Source organism: Carassius carassius, chromosome 18 (genome assembly GCF_963082965.1).
Source record: "Carassius carassius chromosome 18, fCarCar2.1, whole genome shotgun sequence".
Lineage (NCBI taxonomy): Eukaryota > Metazoa > Chordata > Actinopteri > Cypriniformes > Cyprinidae > Carassius > Carassius carassius.
Genome location: NC_081772.1, coordinates 21,966,012 through 21,987,209, shown reverse-complemented (window position 1 = coordinate 21,987,209; position 21,198 = coordinate 21,966,012).

The window sequence follows — 21,198 nt, the reverse complement described above, 5'->3', positions numbered from 1 at the left end:
GAACTGAGCCTGGTTTCTCCCAAGTATTTTCTTTATTCTGTCACCGATGGAGTTTTGATTCCTTGCTGCTTTTGCCTCTGGCTTCATTAGTTGGGGACACTTCATTTACAGTGATATCGATGACTTGATTGCAAATGATTGCACTGATACTATTTAAACTGAACCGAGATGATGACATCACTGAATTCAGCGATGAACTGCCTTTAACTGTCATTTTGCATGATTGACACACTGTTTTCCTAATAAATGTTGTTCAGTTGCTAAGATGCAATGTTTTTTGTTTAAAGCGCTATATGAATAAAGGTGACTTGCCTTGACACCATTCCATGCACTGTAGACAGTAATACTCAGTAAGACAGTAAGACACCTGGAATCAGGGGTGGACTGGCCATCTGGAGGTTCTGGAGAAGTCCAGAACAGCCGTCCATCCAATGACCATTGGCCTGGTTGACTCATCATCAAAGAAAAATTGTCAGATAAAGTGACGTTGACAGCTGACAAAAGGGGGCGCAAATGCAATCTATTTTTGCTTATATAAACTGAAACTGCCGTATATGGCCTGCTGGATAATTAAGACTTCGATGATCAATTTTAGGAATATATCAACCAGGAATATATATATATATATATATATATATATATATATATATATATATATATATATACATACAGTAGTAACTATGTATATACTTACACATTCCCAAACGGAAAAGTAGTGCACCTGCTCATCGTGTTTTTTAGGATAAATTTTTATTCAGGTGTGTTTAAAATTAGATTTGGTAATGTATGTATGTGGCCTATCAAGTCATGAAATCACTATTGGTGAAAGTTCTGCTGAAAATGCATATGGATCATTCTGACCACCTTTACAAAGACATTTTTCATACTTTATACTGGGTAGATCATCAATCTTTGGTTTTTGAAATTGCAAACTAGGTTTGTAAAACATATGATAATTTTTATTTGCATATTTATGAGGCTTATAATGTTAATTTGATGAGCACAGCATGTGAAGACCATGCAGCTTGCTTCCGTTTTATGTCTTCGTATTATTTTAAATCTGTATGTTGTCCTAAATCTACTGAAATATACCAATAAAATGTACCAGTGTGGGAATATTTATGTGAGTCTTTATTTAGTCAGGTAAAGGCTAAAACAGCTTGAAAAGTTGTATAAAGAGAGAGAAAGAGATGACAGTTTGAAGAGTTCTATAAGTCTTTAAGTCTATAAAAGATCTGTGGGTTGTACTACTTGCAGAAACAATGTCTTGCCACATACTTTTATCCTTGAAGTGGAGTAACTTTGAATGGATTTCTATGGAAACAACACAATATGTCCTTCTTCATTTGTAAACTGGAAGGGTGAAATAAACTTATTTTACTTAGCCAAAAAAAAAGAAAATAATTAAAATAAAAAAAATTCACAACTGATTACCCTAACTATGAAAATCAGCATGAAATCAGTTGGCTTGAGCAGATGTCTGTGTTTTATTAGCCTGATGTTGTGGCCATAAAATTTCAACACTAGCTGTAAACAAATCCTCACTTTTATTTTTGTCTGATGATGATTGAACGACATTTAGTTTCAGCCACTGACAGCTCTGAACAACAACAGTTAGCCATTCTAATTGGCTTAGACTTACTTTGTATCCCTCATTCATTGTAATATAAATATTTAAAATCTAAATAATGTGAAAATGTATATTATCCTGTTATAATGACGGAAAGTTCCACTGTGGGACTAATTAGCTAAATGCATGTGATGAAATGAGCTTATTAATGTATACTCTGAAGGCAAGCATAATGACAGGTTTAAGCAAGTCCCTCCACATCACTTTATATTCCAAATCTGCAGAAACTTTGACAGTAAATAATATAAATATACAATGTAGAATTTTACAAACAGCTTAAACTAGAGTCATTAATGACTCAAAAAAAAAAAAATGCGTAGCCTATGTCATAAAAATATAATAATGGCTTTTGTTTGGTAGCTTTTTTAAAAATGAAGATATTATCATTCATTCTAAATGTGACATGTAGGCTAGGTCGACAGTGGAAAAGCAGCTAATGTCTATTGAGAGTCTCAGGCCCCACACAGGAGTCAATTAGAAAGTTATGAAACTGGAGTTTAGAAACACATAGCTCAAAAGTAACAGTTACAGTCTGGCTTGTAGGTTTAACTGTGAAATTACTGCCACAGATGTTTACTGACCCTGTTCTTTTTTAATTTGAATTGCAACTTCATTTCTCACAGTCTCCCAATTGTAAGGGTACATTTCATGCGATTAGTTATCTCACCATAGAAACTTTGTTTATCATAAATGCTACTTTATGTCTCACAAGATATTTCACAGACACTTTAACAATATACAAAACAAATTAGTGCGAGTCTGCAATCCCATAAAGCACTTAAGGAAGTGGAAAGTTCTGCTGATCTACTTACATAGCCAGATAATTTATATAATGACCAATGTAATCTACTAAGAACAGTGCAAATTAGCATAGGGTCACAGACATGCAGAGTGGATGATGATCAGGTGCAGGTGTGGTGTGGTGAAATGCAGTTATTGTGGTGTGTTGGCTGCTGTCTGGTTGACACCTCCTAGGTCCAACACCTAATAGATGTTATGACGTCCTAGTAAGGGGAGTATATAGAGATCGCTAATGTGTCGTCATCATGACGTATTCCCAGTGGTGAACGCAAAGCATTTTGGGAATCCGCAGCACAAACATTAGGTGCCAGACTTCTTTGCATGGAGGGAAGAACGCAGTGTTCAAGATGCCGTCTACCTGCTGTGTTATAAACTGCAACAGTCGTTCTCACGATATAAGTGGCATAAAGCTTAAGAACGGAATATCCTTTTATCGTTTTCCAGCATGGAAAAATAATAGTACAAGCCATGTTTCAGAGGTGACAAAAAGGTGAGAAATGCCATGGATAGCAGCAGTAAGGAGGCCAAGATTACCTTCGATAACACTATACCACACATGATGGTGTGTTCAAAGCATTTTCACAAAGGTAAGTTACAATTAATCTCTGTAAATGTTAACTGTTAACTAGCATTAAATAGCTAGTAAATGAGTTTGCAGGCAAACTTGCCTATGAAATGTTGGAGTGTGATCCTGCTGTGATTACAGGAATAAATTAGTTTAAAATATATTAAAATAGAAAAGTCATTTTAAATTGTCATAATATTTCACAATATTACTGTTTTTATTATTGTTTTTTTATCAAATAAATGCAGCCTTGGTGAGCAGAAGATGCTTCTTTTAAAAACATTTAAAAATCTTACTGACCCCAAACTTTTGAACGGTAGTGTATGTTGCCCCCTGTGTATAGCTAATCTGGATTCCTTAGGAATAGAGGTTGTGATATGACACAATATAATAGGCTGTTAAATCAGTGTTCTTTGGTTGCAAACACAATTACATAACTTAAATAGTAGAAACAACCAATTTAATTTCAGTTTCTTTACATTTTTGACATGTAAATACATTTAGATGAATACATTAACATGTAAATACATTTAGATGAATACATTTACATTATAAAGAGTCGATAGAAATGATGAGAAACTGAAAATGTATGAGATAGGTTGTGGGTGATAAGTCACAGACACATGTCTCTAATTTGGCTGGTGCGCTGCTGAATCCCACGCAACATAAATGGAACTACTGTATAGGACAGTTCTGATTATCGCAAGCTAACATGTCATCAAGCTCTTCAGGCTGTCTGCAAAAGCACCACAACACAGCCTTTTCACATGCCCTTCTTTTGGGCTAGGGTATTACCTTGACCAGTCGCTCTGCTCGTAAGGATCGAGCCCTTTGATTCTCTTTATTTTCTCGTCATATCTCATCTTTGCATTAGGATTTAGTTTTAGGCGGTATGGTCCGACAATGTTTTCTTTAGCCCGCTGCATTTTGTAGGATTATATTCTGTTTTTCACACTAATTTTTCATGCCAGAACACCAGCCTGCTATGCCAGACCATGTTAACTGGTCAAACATACCCATAATTCTTTGCGTTCTGATGACGTTGCCACCCAGTTGGTCACATGTGTTAGCGATATTGTGAGGGGGGGGGGGGGGCGTGGTTTAGCGAAGTCTGCAGCGGGAGAGAGAGGAGACGAACGGTGAGTGAGTGGTTTGGACGGAAATTATCAACACCTGTCTCTTGTTTCAGTAATTGGGGTGGAGAGAGTATATAACGCCAGGGGAAACAGGAGTAGTCGAGAGAGAGATGGACTGCTGAATGTGTGCCTGAGCCGGAAGGAGTAACCCAGAAGTGATTACGATAGTGTGTTAATGTCAGTGTAAGAGTCACCGTTGGTCACTGTTGGGAACGTTACTTTAAAAAAGTAATTAGTTATTGTTACTCACTAATTGTTCAAAAAAGTAACTGAGTTAGTAACTGAATTACTCTATCATAAAAGTAACTCGTTACCAAGGAAAGTAACTATTTGCATTACTGTAAAAAAAAAAAAAAAGTTGCTATGTCAAATAATTTTTTATTTTTTTTTGCAGTTTTCCCAAGTCATCTAAAATGAGTAGAACAGACAGGTGTTCGTACATAACTTTCGATATTTATTGCACGTCAACAGATAGCAGGAGTTTTATCCTGCACTTTAAGTATTATCTTTGTAAGAAAAGTGTTTTTGGCCACTAGCTTTGCAGATGTGTGTGTATCACATTACATGTACACATTACATGCACGTTCTTGCCTTTGACCGCAATGAATTTGAAGTAGTGCTTATATCTCCACCTTGAAAATGCCAACTTTTCATCGCTTGCCTGACTCGCCATCTCTGCTGCTGCAGTGAATCTCTGTTTAGCTGTTGCGTTCGTGCATGTGTGTACGTTGGCGCCGCTGGCATATAAACACTGGCTCTGATTGGCTACCATGATACAAATGACCCTGCCTTAGCCAATCATAATCGCTTATCTCGTTATTAACCCACCTCCTTACACGCTGTGTGAGCCAGGGGTGCGTTCGCCGGATTACATAGTTTATTAAACCAATGTTGTAACGACGGGAAAAGTAATTAGTTAGATTACCCCATTACTGAAAAAATAACCTAACGCCATTCTTTTAAACGGCATAATTCCAAACACTGCCGTTGGTGTTTAAACCGTTATTATTTTTGTAATAAAGTCATCAGCAGTCCAGCCGACCCCTTGTACTCTTCCTTTCCACCTACGAACATGTATATAAAAGTGTGAGGCAAAATAGAAGGGTGTTGTGTCATACTCAGCTGCTCGCACTTCCGGAGTTTTGTTGCATTGCATGAGGGTAATCTTTGTGAAGCTGGTGTTTGTTTGAGCGCATGTTGCACCTGTATATGGGTGAATGCCAGTCCTTTGCTGTGGTGTTTCTCTGCATTTGAGAATCGCAGGTGATGCCTGCTTGAATGATTGCTGCTGCCTGTATGCGATCTATTAAAGTAAAGGCTGCTTGGATGGATGATGTGGTCCGCATTATCTGGTGTTTAAATCATTCTGTGAGTTTGCCTGCTTTTGTGCTCCCAGCTCTGCATGGCTTATAAAGGACGGTTTGCAATCCCAACACTGCTGTTTTGCTTTTACATGTAATTAATTTTTGATTTAATATTCCATTCAATATGTCTTGCATGTTGTTATTTTTTATTATTTTAGTTATTTTTGTTTGTATTTAAATTTGTTGCACTATTTGTTTTGCTGTTAAGAATTCAGGTCTCTGGGTCATTTTGTGGGAAGGTGAACCTGTGGGCCTGTGGGGGTCTTTCCCGTGTTTTAATCCCCATGTGGCATAGGCGTGATTGTGTGAACAAGTAGAATAAGTTCAAATTTGAGTAAATTCTTTAACCCTTTATAACGTTCCCCCTCGTCACAAAGGTAATCTACTAACAACACCTGTGTTAAATAATGGTTCAATTCCCAGCAAATTGACTAGCAAACCTTAGTAAATCAACTTGAATGATTTATTCAAATACTCCCCTCTCATAAATTGTGTCTGAGAGTGAAATTCCTACAGATGCATATGCAATAAGATCAGCTGCAAAAACTAAGCTAATATTTCAATGCATGGCTTTAAAAATCCTGACTTTTTTTCTGACTTTTACAAAACAGATAAAGAAAATGCACAGTTAATTATTTAAATTTTTATTTGCTGGAGCATAGAGCAGTTTAGTTGTGCTGTAATGTGGGAAAGAAAGGATGCTGTTTAAAATCCAGCACTATCATGGGTTTTGCCTTTTCTAAATGCATGGGGGGCTGTCCCCCCACCCCCACCCCCCACTGTGCATTTTTCATGCATGGCATAATTGTAAATCTTACAGTCTTGCACATCTGTAGAAACCAATTTTGAAGCAGCTTTACAAAGATACTAAGCTCGAGTTTCCTCAGGGAGTTGGGAGTGTGTTGTGTAATTATTGCAAGATTTATGAATCTGGCCCCTGATGGAAAATCAGGATTTGAAATTGCTTGTAGACTTGTAAGAGCCATTGCACATGCAAATCACATGATCTCAGGTGCCTCCGAAATTTTATGCAAGTGTTCTTTATTTTTGATGATGTTTGAAAAGAGATAGAGGGGATGGGGCTAACCATCACGGTAAGTATAAGGTGTAAAGGCCCCGATATATTTCAGATTAAGTTTGTTTATGTTCTTCAGTTAGGGTCAAAAAGAACTTCGAACACGGTATACTGTTTCCGAAAATTCCGACACCCCCGTGCAGCTGGAGGCGGGGTGTAGATTAATGTAAATATGTCACACTGCTCGCGCTTATCACCTAAACACAACAACGGTGAAATGATGAAGTGTAGGAAATCTAGGTGTTAGACGGGCACCAATGGCACCATATTATAGAGAAAAGAATAATGATTCACAGCAGTTCAGAGTCAATAATCATGTTTGCAGTTCAACATAACCATACCATTTCCATAATCAATCCTTTTATAGGGAAGTGTGATTTGCTCATAGTCGAAAAACTTTAGCATGATGTGGAAAAAAAAGTCTCTTTAAAGTCTGATTCAATGCAAATATATCTGTGGCAGCTCAGCTATTCGACACTCCAGTGTACTCATGTTGCTAGTGACTAGGAGATGTTGTCTCCTGTCTAACCTCTGTTGAATGAGAAATGAACCGGGAAAAAACAATTGAACGTCAGAAAAGGTGGAGTTCTAGAACACACCCACCAGTTGTGTAACCGCCACGGACCAATAGAAGCTCAAAGGTGTTTAGGAACCAAAACAAAGTCCCCTAGAAAGTTAGTTTTGTACAGCTGTATGAAACGCCGAAACAAACTCAAAACGAACTTCATTCTGGAAAGTTCGTTCTTCGATTTCATTAGAAGTATATCGGGGCCTTAAGTGTCAAAACTATCACAAATGTGTTTACTTGGTGGTTAGGGTTAAGGTTTTATTGCTGTAAGTATTGCTGAAAATCTTATGATAGGCTGTTTAATATCAGGTTTGACTGTGAGAACTTACCAAATATATAGTGTGACAACATCTCCAGCTAAAGGACAGCATGTGTTACATGCATTTTGTGTCAATGACATAAAAATTGGTATTTTTTTCTCAATCTTAATTTGGATCAATCATATAGGGAAAAAAATTCAAGGTGGTGCCTAATCCTAATAATAATGAGAACAAAATAAAGTGATTAAAACATAAAACCTTTTAAATAATTAAATCGGTGACATATTTATTTTATTTTTTAAATAATAGTTACATCATATGACTTCATAGGACATTTTTTAAATCAGGGTTAAAATTAAACTTGTAAACAAAAATGACACAAATGTTCATTAAATGTTCTAAAACCATATTAAACCAACATGAATAGAAACAGTAGAACTTTATAACAACTTGTCATGGAATTTAAATTACACTGTAAAAAAGTGTTCTCTCTCTCTCTCTCCATTTTCTTTTTGTCACTGATTCCTTAAAGTTTTACTGTAAAAAAATAATAGTGAAAATGTTTAAATGTTGAGCTGTGAGATAAGCTGCGAGAAATTCTGATTTAACTCTAAAACAGCTACAGTAGTTCCAGGCATCTTTGTGAGGATGATGTAAATACTTAATAATATCAGTGAAACGGACGAATAAACAAACAAAAACAGCAATAAACCTTATTCTTTCAACTCTGAAATCATGGAATATGTTGTCTATTAACTGAAAACACTCCAGATTCTCCCTAAGTCCCACAGTGAATGCCGCACTAGAGGAATGGCAGTAGTGAAAAGTAAATGAAATGCAGGGTACATGCAATACAATTTGCACATTCCTGTCAGGGCAGCTTGATGAATGTAGTGGAACTGTGTTTATTGACACAACACCTTCATGTTTCATAAGGCCATCAGTCTTACAGTCACACCAATTCTTCAAGACCTGTGTCAGAGTAAAGAGCAGTGGTAAAGTAAGACTTTCCCCAGACTTCCCACTCTAGAAGCCTGTTGGTGGATCTTTTATGTCCTTTTATATCATCTGGTACAGGTTTCTTTGTGGTAATTTGATTACATAATGTGAAGAGGTTAAAAAAAGATGACATGAAAACTAGAATGAAAGTCATTGAAGCATTGAGATGGGAGTCACAGTCATGGTGATTAGACATTGATTAAACCATGATGAGACATCATTGTTAGTGCACACACATATATCTGGCTCTGTGATTTTGTTCCAGCGTGAGCTTTATACAGAAAAAAGTTACTATACCAAACACTAGAGTATTCTGACCGCAAGTGCTCTGTTTTCTATAATTAAAAATAACTTCAAAACTCGCTTGTCAAGATAAAAGTTACTCATAAGCTAAAATAGTTAAATAACAGTCAAGTAAACATTAAAGAGAGAGAGAGAGAGAGAGAGAGAGAGATAAAGAGAGAGAGAGATGGGTTTAACAATTCCTTAATTTGTAAAATTTTACTTCACAATTCTAAAAAATATAACCATCAATATAATGTTTACATCCTAGAGGAACAGTTTTAATTGTGCTAGCTTACTTCCCATATCGCAAAAGCTCTCTTTCTATCTTCTGATTTTGAATGAACAGATGCACATTTGAAAAAGTCTCCACTCACAACTATTACATTGCTTATAAGACAATTCACTTGATTCTCTTATTTAACAAACACAACCATCGCCTTGTTGATGCGCAAAGCAGATTAAATGTTTTGTATATCTTCTTTTCGAGAGATATTTTGTAAATAAGCTGATAATTTGTCAGTATTCACTGTGTATATTTACCAGTTTCTTGCATATTTTTAAAAAGAGTAGGCTACTTGGAGAAATAACTTAAGGGAAGTAAGCTAGCACATTTAAAACAGTTCCTCTAGGATGTAAACATGAAGTGCTTAAACACGTAATGTCATTTAGAAGACAGGTCTTTATGTTCTTCAATGAACAGGAGTTAGATGTATCTTTTAGAGATTGGCATGAAGGAAGGGCGTATATGGTGTACGCAAATTCTGGACACATGAAGTGTTATGAGTGTGGAGATATTGGGCATAAGCGATTAGCATGCCCACATAAAGTTCAAGCCGTTGAAGAAGAAGCCGTTAGACAAAATGAGGAGGTTGATGTGAATGATGCTGAAAATGTACAGTATTTATATGTTGAGGATGATGAGGTTCAGGATGTTAAGGAAGTCATAGAAGAAAATGAAGCCCAAGGGGCTGAGGATGTTGTTGAATTAACTGAAGACAATAAAACAATATAATGCTTATCAAAGATGAAAACTTGATAAGCATTATATTGTTTTATTGTTGATGAATATTATATTGTTTTGTAGAAATGCCTGATTTATAAAATATAGAGAAGAAAATAATAAATTAAAATTAAAAAAAATTCCAACATCTTGGTAAATTGTTGAAGATGGCCACTAATTGAATTGCTTCACTATACAAAAATAAAAAGGTGAATGAGATTAATTAAAATAACAAACTACTATGAACAAAACAGAAAGAGGTAACTGTGAAAATTATAAAATAAAAGACATGACAAAGCAAATGTTCTACACTACTGAAAAAATAACATATAGCCAAGTTAGTAATGTCGCTACTCCTCTAAAATTGTCCTTGAGAAACTTGTATTCTATTGGGACCATTTTAGCTGTATAGCAACATTGGGTCAACTGTGAACAAGTAAGAGGTGTTTGCTTTGTACATGGGTCTGATTAAGCTGTTCAGGGACCTACACTCCCTTCAGGCCAAACCACTAAATGAGTTTCATGAAAATAGCGTCTCTAATGAATCGAAGCGGTTAGAAAGCGAGCATTAGCACTCTCCAATGTGAATTAAGACACTCGCTAATCACAATAGCCACTCATGTGTGGTGAGATGTCAAATAAATTTCATATGTAAGGTCTAAAATGTCATTGTAGGTTTTTTTTACATTGAATTTCATTTTAGAACAGCTAATTAAAAAGGGAGATTACCATGCACTGATTGGCTAGAATGATTCCTGTACGTGCCAGCATGTCTAAACCGTATTTGCAGCCTCCGCAAGAAAGCTTGAGTCTCCTTGACGGGTGATTGTGCTATTCCTGGGAGAAATATAGGACTTGGAAGCAGGAAATGCTACTCTCAGTGTCCCCTGTGAGATGGACACGTTTATTAGGCATTACGGAGAAATGGAAGGGTAAAGATACTGGTGTCTCTCAATGATGAGGGTTTAACAAACCACTTATTGAGGTCTAGAAGGTCATACAGACATAAGAGCAGATACTTTATCTACAAAGCACTTGGGAATGTAGACTGACTTGGCTAAACAGTCGGATGACAGATGCTAGGTTGTGGAAAGCATCTAGCAATAGCAGTTAACTTTACTTTCTCAGCTTGCTGTAGACAGTCTCAGAAACACTTCAGGAGTGTCCAGATTTCTAAATCAAGCTGAAATATGGTCTCTCATGGCTCCATAAAAGTGTCCAAGGCCTCGTGCCTCTGAAAGGGAAAGATCAGAGATTAATACTCGTGGATAGGCTGGAAGGGCCGCATGCATTAATATTTAATTTACATTTATTGTCTCAGCAGAGGTGGAAGTGCTAAGCTGCAGAATTATTGTGAAAGTGCTGGAATGAATGATATATATATATATATATATATATATATATATATATATATATATATAAAACATATATTTAGGAATGGATCAAACAGAGAGAAGAATAGATCCTTCATTGACTTTAAGTAAGAAGGGGAAGAAAGTACAACAGATTAATGAAAGAAATTAGATGTTTGAGAGTGCAAGAAAGGGTTATTGGGAGAGAGATGGGGAAACTAGCTTTGCCAGGTTCCTCTATCAGGGTTCATAAAACAGTGGGAAATGTCCCTCTCAGGAGACTTACAGACCTGAGAAGTCTCCATCTCAGCTTTCTTTTTACCACAGCAATTTTCTACCCATTTCTTCAGGAATCATCAACATCATTCCAATTGCATTGCTTAAAGAAATAGTTCACCCAAAAAAAAAAAAAAAATGGTTTGTCATTACCCTTACTCTACCCCATATTGTTCCAAACCCGCATTACTATTTCCATATTAGACGAAAGGACAAAAATGAGTGCAAGATATCAAAAGAACCAGCTCAAAAGAATGATTCATACATAGGGTGACCACCTGCTAATAAGCCCAAGGGGGGACAAGGGGTACGTTTCTGAGGGACAATGTGGGACACCCCATGGGCAGACTCACTGATAGTGGTTTACCCATTTCTAGCACATACCACCTTACATGGTGTATTAATAATAACCTATTCCCCTAAACATGTGTAATTGCTGATGTATGCTCATGACAGAATTGACAGATGCACTTCCACTTACGATTTACTTTAGCTATTTTATTAATTTTTCATTACAATTTATTCACTTTAAATAAATTATAATATAAAATTATAGGATTAAAATGAATTGTAGTTGCTCAACACCACAGGAAAAGTAAAAAAAAAAAAAAGTCTGACATCACAACTCAAGGGAAGGGAATTCACTCATTCACTAATCCCTATATAGTGTATGGCAGTTGAGTTCACTCTATCAGGAAGGAGTGAACAAATAAATAAGTGAACGGATTCGGAGAGTGACGTATAACCTACACTGCGCGTGATACTTGGAGCTGTTGCAAAAACATTGCCATGTGTACTTTTATATTACATTTACCTAATTTTAGAAAATAATACTAATAGCAATAATACTCAAAATTACTTTATATTGCAGTTATACATACCTCCCGCGTCAGCTTTGTGGTTTCATCGATAGTATATAGTAATAATAATAATAATAATAATGTATATATATATATATATATATATATATATATATATATATAAATATATATATATTGTAATGCTTTTATGTTCATAATCATTAATTGCTATTAAAATAACGTACTGAGAGCAAAAATAAACACACATAAACGTTCATAATTATGTATTTATTACTTTTAGTATCTTGACACTTGCTCAAGCAGCGTTTTGAGCTCAGATAAGATGGTTGTTGAGCGTCCACAGGCGACTGTTAATTTTACATCGGAATACACTACCTGTTATTAACGGAAAAATGTAAATTATCCACCAAATTATCATTTTTGTAAGTTAACAACGATGCCACCTCAGTAAATCCCACTGCGCAATGTGACGTCGTAGTGACGTCATTTTCATGTAATTTTTGGATGTCCAAATTTGGTCCATTGAAGGGGTTGTTTTGTAACGCCAGACGACGTCTTTTTTCGACGTCATCCGCACGTCATTTTTCGACGTCTTCCGCACGTCATTTTCGACGTCCATCCAAAAAAGTTTGTTTACAATAGATCGCGCTCAGTGCTCTCAAACAAAACAGCGGCTTCGGCGCGCGCACACACACACACAAACACACACACACACACACACACCTTGCTTTACCTGGGACTCGAACTCGTGATCATCTGCTCCACGTGACTCGAACTCGTGATCATCTGCTCCACGTGCCAACGCTCTACTGTTTGAGCTACAGCATCAGACTTGTATGCGTTTCCAGTTATCAGTCTAAACGTTGAACAATGATTATTAAATCAAACAATCGATCGAGTGATTTGAGGGTGAGAGAGTGAGATAATTTCTGATTATCGCGTTTAGGCTAAAAATAGGTTCGGCGCTTGGAACATAAGATCACGAGCATCTTGCAGTACATTTAAAATATTTTAAATATAATATTTTAAATATTTCAAAAATATATTACATTTTAAATATAGCGATTTAGAAACGTGGATGGAGCAGTGAATAGGTTCATTACACAGCAAAATGACATGACAAACTCGCGTTTTGGAAAAGAGCTCTTCATTTGTAAATTAAAAAAATTATAATAATCATGTAAATTTCCTGCACCTGTCATAGACGTCCAAATGACGTCCAAAAAATTACCCAGTTCAGGTCCAATGTTGAACGTAAATATGACGTCCAAGTTGGGTCATGGTTGGACGTCCAAATAGTGGACCTAGTTTGGACGTCGAAAAAAATTACCCAGTTCAAAGGTCCAATGTTGAACGTCAATATGACGTCCAAGTTGGGTCATGGTTGGACGTCCAAATAGTGGACCTAGTTTGGACGTCGAAAAAATTACCCAGTTCAAAAGTCCAATGTTGAACGTCTATATGACGTCCAAGTTGAGTCATGGTTGGACGTCCAAATAGTGGACCTAGTTTGGACGTCGAATAGATGTCCAGAATTGGTCATGGACCGACGGACCCAATATAGACATGATCTGCACGTCTATCCGACGTCCAATGTTTAGTGGGATTAGTCAAATAGTAAACTGAGTTATTGCCTACATAACATATTTTAATATAAATAATGTAGGAAAAACGTTAAAACAGAAATAATAAAGATGTAAACTCTACATGTTTATGTAGTGAGTGAGTGATCTCTCATTCAAACTCGCTCGCTCCCGCTCTCGCAGTAGCGTGCTGAACTGTCAAGTAATGTTCGTTTGGCTGCCTGGAGCTCGAGGATATAGAGCCAACAACTTTTTTTGAGCAAGCATTGATTTTGCGTGACACAGTCTCAGTTTGCGGGACGCATGAATTGGGCTTCAAACGCTGTGCGCGCGCTCTACGCGGGACGGGTGGTCACCCTATTCATACATTCTTGCATCTGACATCTCTCATGAATTTGTCAAGTAAAGCTAGGCCAGATATCAAGATTTTCTCTGACTATTGGCTTTTTCTTTGTCTTGGTTCTCACATAAAGTTATTGTATGATTTCAGAGGACTTGAAATATAGTGCAGTCATATGGACCTCTTATGTAATACATTTATTATAATTATAGTTCATTTTGAAAACATCAGTGCCCATTCACTGTGATTACATTGAAGATAAAGGTACTATTCTCTTTTTATGTTCCATGGAAGAATGGAAGTTGTAAGATTTACTATAATGTTAACAGTAAAACAGTCAAATCCTTTTGTGAAAACTGTGGCATCTCCATAGTCACTATATTTACTTTTTTTTTTACACCCTTTAACAAACACTCCTTATAAGGAAATATTAATTAGTTAGTAAGTTAGTTAGTTATTTCTTACTTTCTTTCTTACACATTATGTATTCCAATATAATTGGTCCTGCATTGTGACAAAGGTGTCAAGTAACGAAGTACAAATACTTCGTTACCTTATCTATATTTACTTGAGTAATTATTTTTCAGCCGACTTTTTACTTCTACTCCTTTCATTTTCACGTAAGTATCTGTACTTTCTACTCCTTACATTTTAAAAATAGCTTTGTTACTGCTATTTCATTTCGGCTTGTTTTCTTTCCGGCTTGTCATCATTCAAAAAAAAAACCTATCCAGATACATTGCGCCATCCGCATGGAGTGAATTTAATTGTGGTTAGATCAGAAGCATAAACATATACCATTCCGACACCCTATTGGGTTGTACGCGATCCATCGCACATGCACATGACACAAATCACATCACACTCCAGCAAGGACATAGCCAGTTTTGGGTTTGTTTATCAAAAAATATATTTCTTAAAAGTATGGTTGGGTATGGAACTGGTATGCACCGAACCGAATAAGGACGCAGGTTTCGGTGCCTCATTTCTGTGCCTCTTAAAATGACTGAGCGATCGATTGAAATGTTTGTCCTGATTCTCCAAAATGTAGGCATACACAAGAAGCATGGGCATCACTAGGCTTTTTAGCGGGGCTATAGCATTTAACTCCATAAACTGTACACAAATTCGTGATCGCGAAGTCAGTCTGATATAAATAACTGGCTTAAAATCCTTTTTTGGGGGTGAAAATACTAATGTGCCTAAGACTTTTGCACAGTACAGTACTTTTACAAATACATTGTTGCTACTTTATAAAGAATGACCATACAGTAATTCACAGGACTGATTAAAGACAGTGACAGACACTCATTTTAACTAAATATCAGAGTGATTGACAGAGATACAGTAGAAAGATTTGTGTGGTTTTGTATTAAATAATGACCAGATCATGAAATACATTTATTAGCCTTAGAGTAAGGGAAGCATAAATTGGGGAATTAGAGCATCCAAGGTGAAAGCTATGGATTTATTTTAAATATTTGTAATGTTCTTTAATGTTATCCATGTTTTTTTTTTGGCTTTTTTTTAAAGTATCAGTTCAGGCACCGTTTAGGCACCGGTAACGTTTTAAAAGTATCGAAAAAGCACCGGACCCTACTTAAAAGTTATTATTTCTCACTACTGGCTCATGTACCAAATGGGTGCTTTCTCTTCATCCTTCGCAAATTAAGCTCCTGTAGGTAGTTCGGTAGCGAGATGTTTTAATAAATTAGCGTTTGCAAATGACAACACGATTGACAATGTTGTGATAAGTAGGCTATACCAACTTTGTAACTCCTTACAACCCCAACACTGGACATAGCAGACGTATGTAGCGAATACAGGAAGCTATCAATCAAGAAGGTATCAGGATTATGAGTTATTTTTCATTTTTATTTTTTGATTAATCAATTAGATTAATAATTTATTTGGACAGCATTAATGTTTATTTTATATAGACAACCATACAAGGGTAATTGTTACTAAGCCTGCCCTGGGTACACCAATGTCCTTGTCCATTGTCCTTGCAGATACCTGCAGCTAAGCTTGGATGTACATTTACATTCCATTAAAGGTTATTGATGAAATGCCTCTGAAGTTTGACTTTTTGCAGCATTACAATACTTATAGGCAACTAGGTCATCATATCTCTATTTGAATGTATTTGCATTGTACTAAAGTGCATTAAATTTCAATGGGCATATATGCGGCTGAAACAGGTAACCTAGTGCATCCCAAATTTTTCAACGAAAATTTTAATATAACATTATAGTCATTATGGCCTATGGCCTTTTGAATTTTTTCAAAATCAGGTAGTGCACAATAGGCCCCTGTGGCGCGGCCTAAGCTTTTGTTCTTAATGGATGGCTTTTTTTCCCTTCTTATATTGCTTTTACTTTTATACTTTAAGTCGTTTTGAAACCAGTACTTTTACACTTTTACTTGAGTAAAAAGCTTGAGTCGCTTGTTCACCAGCGGATCCTCTGCAGTGAATGGGTTCTGTCAGAATGAGATTCCATTGGGCACAAAAGACATAGCCTGGAGAAATTAATGGTATGCTGTTTAAATCCAGAGAACATCTTCTGATTAAATAAACAGTGAGGGTGGGCTTTGTCAAATAAACAGGAAAACAAATCTGCCATAGATGACTGCAGACAATGTGTCATCAGGGAAGTCTTCTTTCCCCAGGAGACCTTTCCCTCTTTCTTTCTCATTCTGGTGTGGACTACTAAATAGAAACTCTTGAAAAGTTTGACATGACGTACAGGTGCAGATGGAGAAATCACTGATGACTAATCTCTTCTGATGCGTTTGCTGTTCTTCTCTGCTGTGAATCTGTCATTGCTCTTTCAAGAAGCAACTTTACTTGCAGTCTTGTCAATTTAGCAGAACAAGTTGAAGGAGATGTTTTACAGTTGCTCCACTGCAGCTCATTGCTCAATAATATCACACACACACACACACACACACACACACACACACACACACACACACATATATATATATATATATATATATATATATATATATATATATATATATATATATATATATACTGTGCAATTATTTCAATGATAATTAACTATAATTACTATAGTATTAGTATATTGATTACACACACATACAAACACACAAATGCCATAATTGTTGAATATTAATATTTATAAATTTTATTTATAATATTAATCATACTGTTTAACAATAATAATTTATATATATATTTAAAAAAAAATTATATATATTTTATTTTCATACTGTTTAACAATATAATATATTTAAATAGTGTTAATGTGTTATTGGTATATTCATCATACACAGAAAAAATCACATATTATTCTTATACTCACACAGTAGTCAGAAGTGTTGTCATTGGAAAATCATTTAAAAATACAGATGGTGTTTCCTGTTTGACATTTCTGTCTGCCGCACCTCCTCCAATGCACCTTTGGGTCAGCTGCAGGGTCATCAGCTGGTGCCACCATTCACGGATGTTTCGCCCCCTATCCAGTACGTCTCCTTGTGTCCCTCCTCCGTAGCCACAACTAGTAGCTTGCTTTTTACCACAGCAATTTTCTACTTATTTCTTCAGGAATCATCAACATCATTCCAATTATATTGCTTAAAGAAATAGTTCATCCAAAAAAAAAAAAACATGTTTTGTCATTACCCTTACTCTACCCCATATTGTTCCAAACCCGCATTCCTATTTCCATATTAGACAAAAGGACAAATATACTGGCCAAGTTACAAAAACGAGTGCAAGATATCAAAAGAACCAGCTCAAAAGAATGATCTATACATTCTTGCATCTGACATCTCTCATGAACTTATCGAGTAAAGCTAGGCCAAATATCAAAATTTTCTCTGACTTTGGCTTTTTCTTTGTCTTGGTCCTCACATAAAATTATTGTATGATTTCAGAGGACTTGAAATATAGTGCAGTCATATGGACCTCTTATGTAATACATTTATTAAAATTATAGTTCAGTTTAAAAACATCAGTGCCCATTCACCTCTCTGCCTCCTCTGCCAGTTCTTTGATGGTTCTCCTCAGGCTTACCCCAGTTGTCTCGGTAGCTTGAAGAAGCTGAATTGCAGACTTTCCCACAAAGCCCCTGCATCCAGCTTCTACAGAATGGATGGCCATGGTCCATCCCCCATCTCTGCACTTTGCTGTCAGATCAGAAAACTTGAGCTTGAGTACGCCACTGATATTCCCTCTTCCCATGGCACAGTCAACTCAATAATGAGAGCCTTCTTGGCCGCTTTGGCGCACACCACAGCATCTTGCCTTAATGTTGTCTGATTGATCTCTGTTGGGAAGATAAGTTGGGTGCCTAGGTTAACACACATCTTCCATCCCTTTCCAGGAGGGAGCAGATATGTTGTCCTTCCTACCATTGTCTTCTGCCCACCTTCTCCTGGTCTGAGGAAAGGCATGTTTGGCCGAAGGGGATCTGAAGAGCTATTTACCTGGACTGTACATCTTTCCAACTGCTCCACCAACTTCCTCAGCACCTGATTATGCCGCCATCTAAAGCGGCCCTGCATCAATGCAACATTACACCACGACAGCATATGTTGAAGGCCTGCATTGGCTTCATTGTACAGGGGGCACTTGTCTTCACTTCCGAACCACTGGGAGAGATTTCTGAACAAGCGAGGGTGTCATACACTGCCCTCACAAGGAAGCTGAACTGCGACTGGGGGGTTCACCAAATATTTGCCTAGGTTATGACCCTGTTAGTAATATCCTCCCAGCGGGTCCATGCTTCTTGTTTGCCCTAGGAAACAGCCTTGATAAGGTAACGGTCCTGTTCCACTCGTGAGCCGTCTTCCACCACCATGATCTTCCTCTGCTCCCTTGTGGCTTTGGACCAGAACTCGACTGTCTTTCCCCAGCCCAACCCTGCCCGGCTGTGTTGTACTCTTCCTATGACCTCCTTGTGTTGTAGCCTGTTAATGGCTTGGTCGACCTCCTGCTGGGCCCTCCATCAGAGCCCAGTGCAGATGGACACACCTGCACTCTTCACTGTTTTGTCCCTGGATTTCTTTTAGCTCAACTACAAGATGGGTCTTCTCATGCTTGTATCCGAGGTTGATGGACTTCAAAGGAAGCTGAAGAGCATTCTTGCCAAAGAGACCTGTGTCAGAGAAACAAGGCAAGGCAAGTTTATTTATATAGCACATTTCATACACAATGGTAATTCAAAGTGCTTTACATAAAATAAAGTAAAATAATAATGAAGAAAAATAAGAACAAGATTAAAACAAGCAATTTTAAAACTTTTAAAATTATTTAAAAATTTACTTATTTAAAATGAATTTAAAATAGTTAGTACATTATTTTACATAAAAAAGCAGCGTGTGAGGCCCAAACACTTCCTGATATAGGTGTTGGAGATGGTGTCCATCCTGCTAGCCAGGGTTAAATGCAGAGCATGAATTCTGAGTATGGGTCACCATACTTGGCTGTATGTTATTTCACTTTCACAAAAGAAGAACAGTTCCCTTCCATGTTCAGCAAGGCAATGCTCCTGAACTGATTAATGATCATGGAATTCTGCTGCTTAGGAATGAAGATTCCAACTGCCTCTCAGCTGTAATGGATTGGTTCTTACCCAACCTGCATGAGCTTCCACAAGATCTTCATCACTTGTGGGCATTTCTTGTACACCTTGTATGGGAGCCTGTTTAGACTTGGTGCTGAAGCTGATTTGTCCTTTTTAAGGACCTTGTTAACCTCACATAGTCTGGGTGGGTAGGTGTCGTAAATGGGTTCTTGGGGGATCTGGACATAGCACATTACCTGGTGAGCCCAGAGGTGCATCTTTGGCTGCATCTGTATACTGGCCCTTGATATAATGTTCAAGATCTTCTTAAGTGATGGACAGCTTGCTGCTCCGCTTCTCGTCCAGCAGCTGATGGGCATACTTGAAAGGGTCTTTGTATATGTTCTTCCTTTCCTTCTCCTTCCATTTTCTCCGCCTCCTGATCCATTCTGCCCACCGTGGCTTGGTCAGCCTCTGCTGAAGGTCATTCCAAAATTAATTTGTCATTCTGGGGCTGCTTTCCTACACCTCTTCCTCAGGTGATGACTCTCTAATATGAGCAACTCGATGTGTCTCTCCCTCCGATCTTTCTGTCTTGGGGCTATGGTTTGTTTGATCGTACATTCTCAAAACCTATCTCTGCACTCCTTGTATATGATGTTTCCCATCAAGGTTAGCTTGCACACAACTCTGGCAACTTGATCTTGGTGCGCATTTCTGGATTCTTGCGTTGTATTCTTGGTTGTGTGACTAGTGAGGGGAAAGTGCACATTCATGTACAGTACAAGTCAATGCAAATTGAGGGTTCCATAAAATTCACAAAAAAATAACAAAAAAATTAAAAAGAATATATATACACATACAAAGAGGTCAAATCAGGCTTGTTTATGTGATTGAAAAAAATGCATCATTACTTTGTTTAATGCACAGTACAGCACAGTTTAATTATTGTTTTTTATATGATTGAAGGGGTCACACTGTATCATAAAAAAAATAAGAAGAAGAAGAAGAAGAAGAAGAAGAAGAAGAAGAAGAAGAAGAAGAAGAAGAAGAAGAAGAAGAAAACATATTGTTTTTGTTTAACTGAAAAAAAAGAGCTGTAGAGAAATGTCTACTCTAAGACCCAGAACCAGATGACACATGGAACAGCAATTACAAATCCAGATCTGACCCAAATAACAGGCTATGTGTGCTGGACAGGAAGACTAATTAGCCTAATGGACCCTGTTGATGTGATTAAGTGTTTTATAAAATAAATCCCAGAATCCAATCTTACACCGGAGGGATCAGAGCCCCATGATATTTCTTTTAATATAAATGACTGGCATCAATCAAGAACCAGCAATAAGGATTATGAAACGTTTTTCATCAGATACTAGTGTTGTGATTTGTCAAGCTAAGTTAAATAAGTGCCATGGACATCAGTGCTATGAGCATAACAGCTGTAAAAACCAGCTGTTAGAAAGCAATTATTCATAAAACACAATCACTCTTCATTTACATATAATATTATCTAAGATCAGCTCACTGATCCGTCAGAGTATTATGTAATCTTTAAACCACAAGACAACGGTCACAATGACTAAAGACTAAATTAAACACACACACA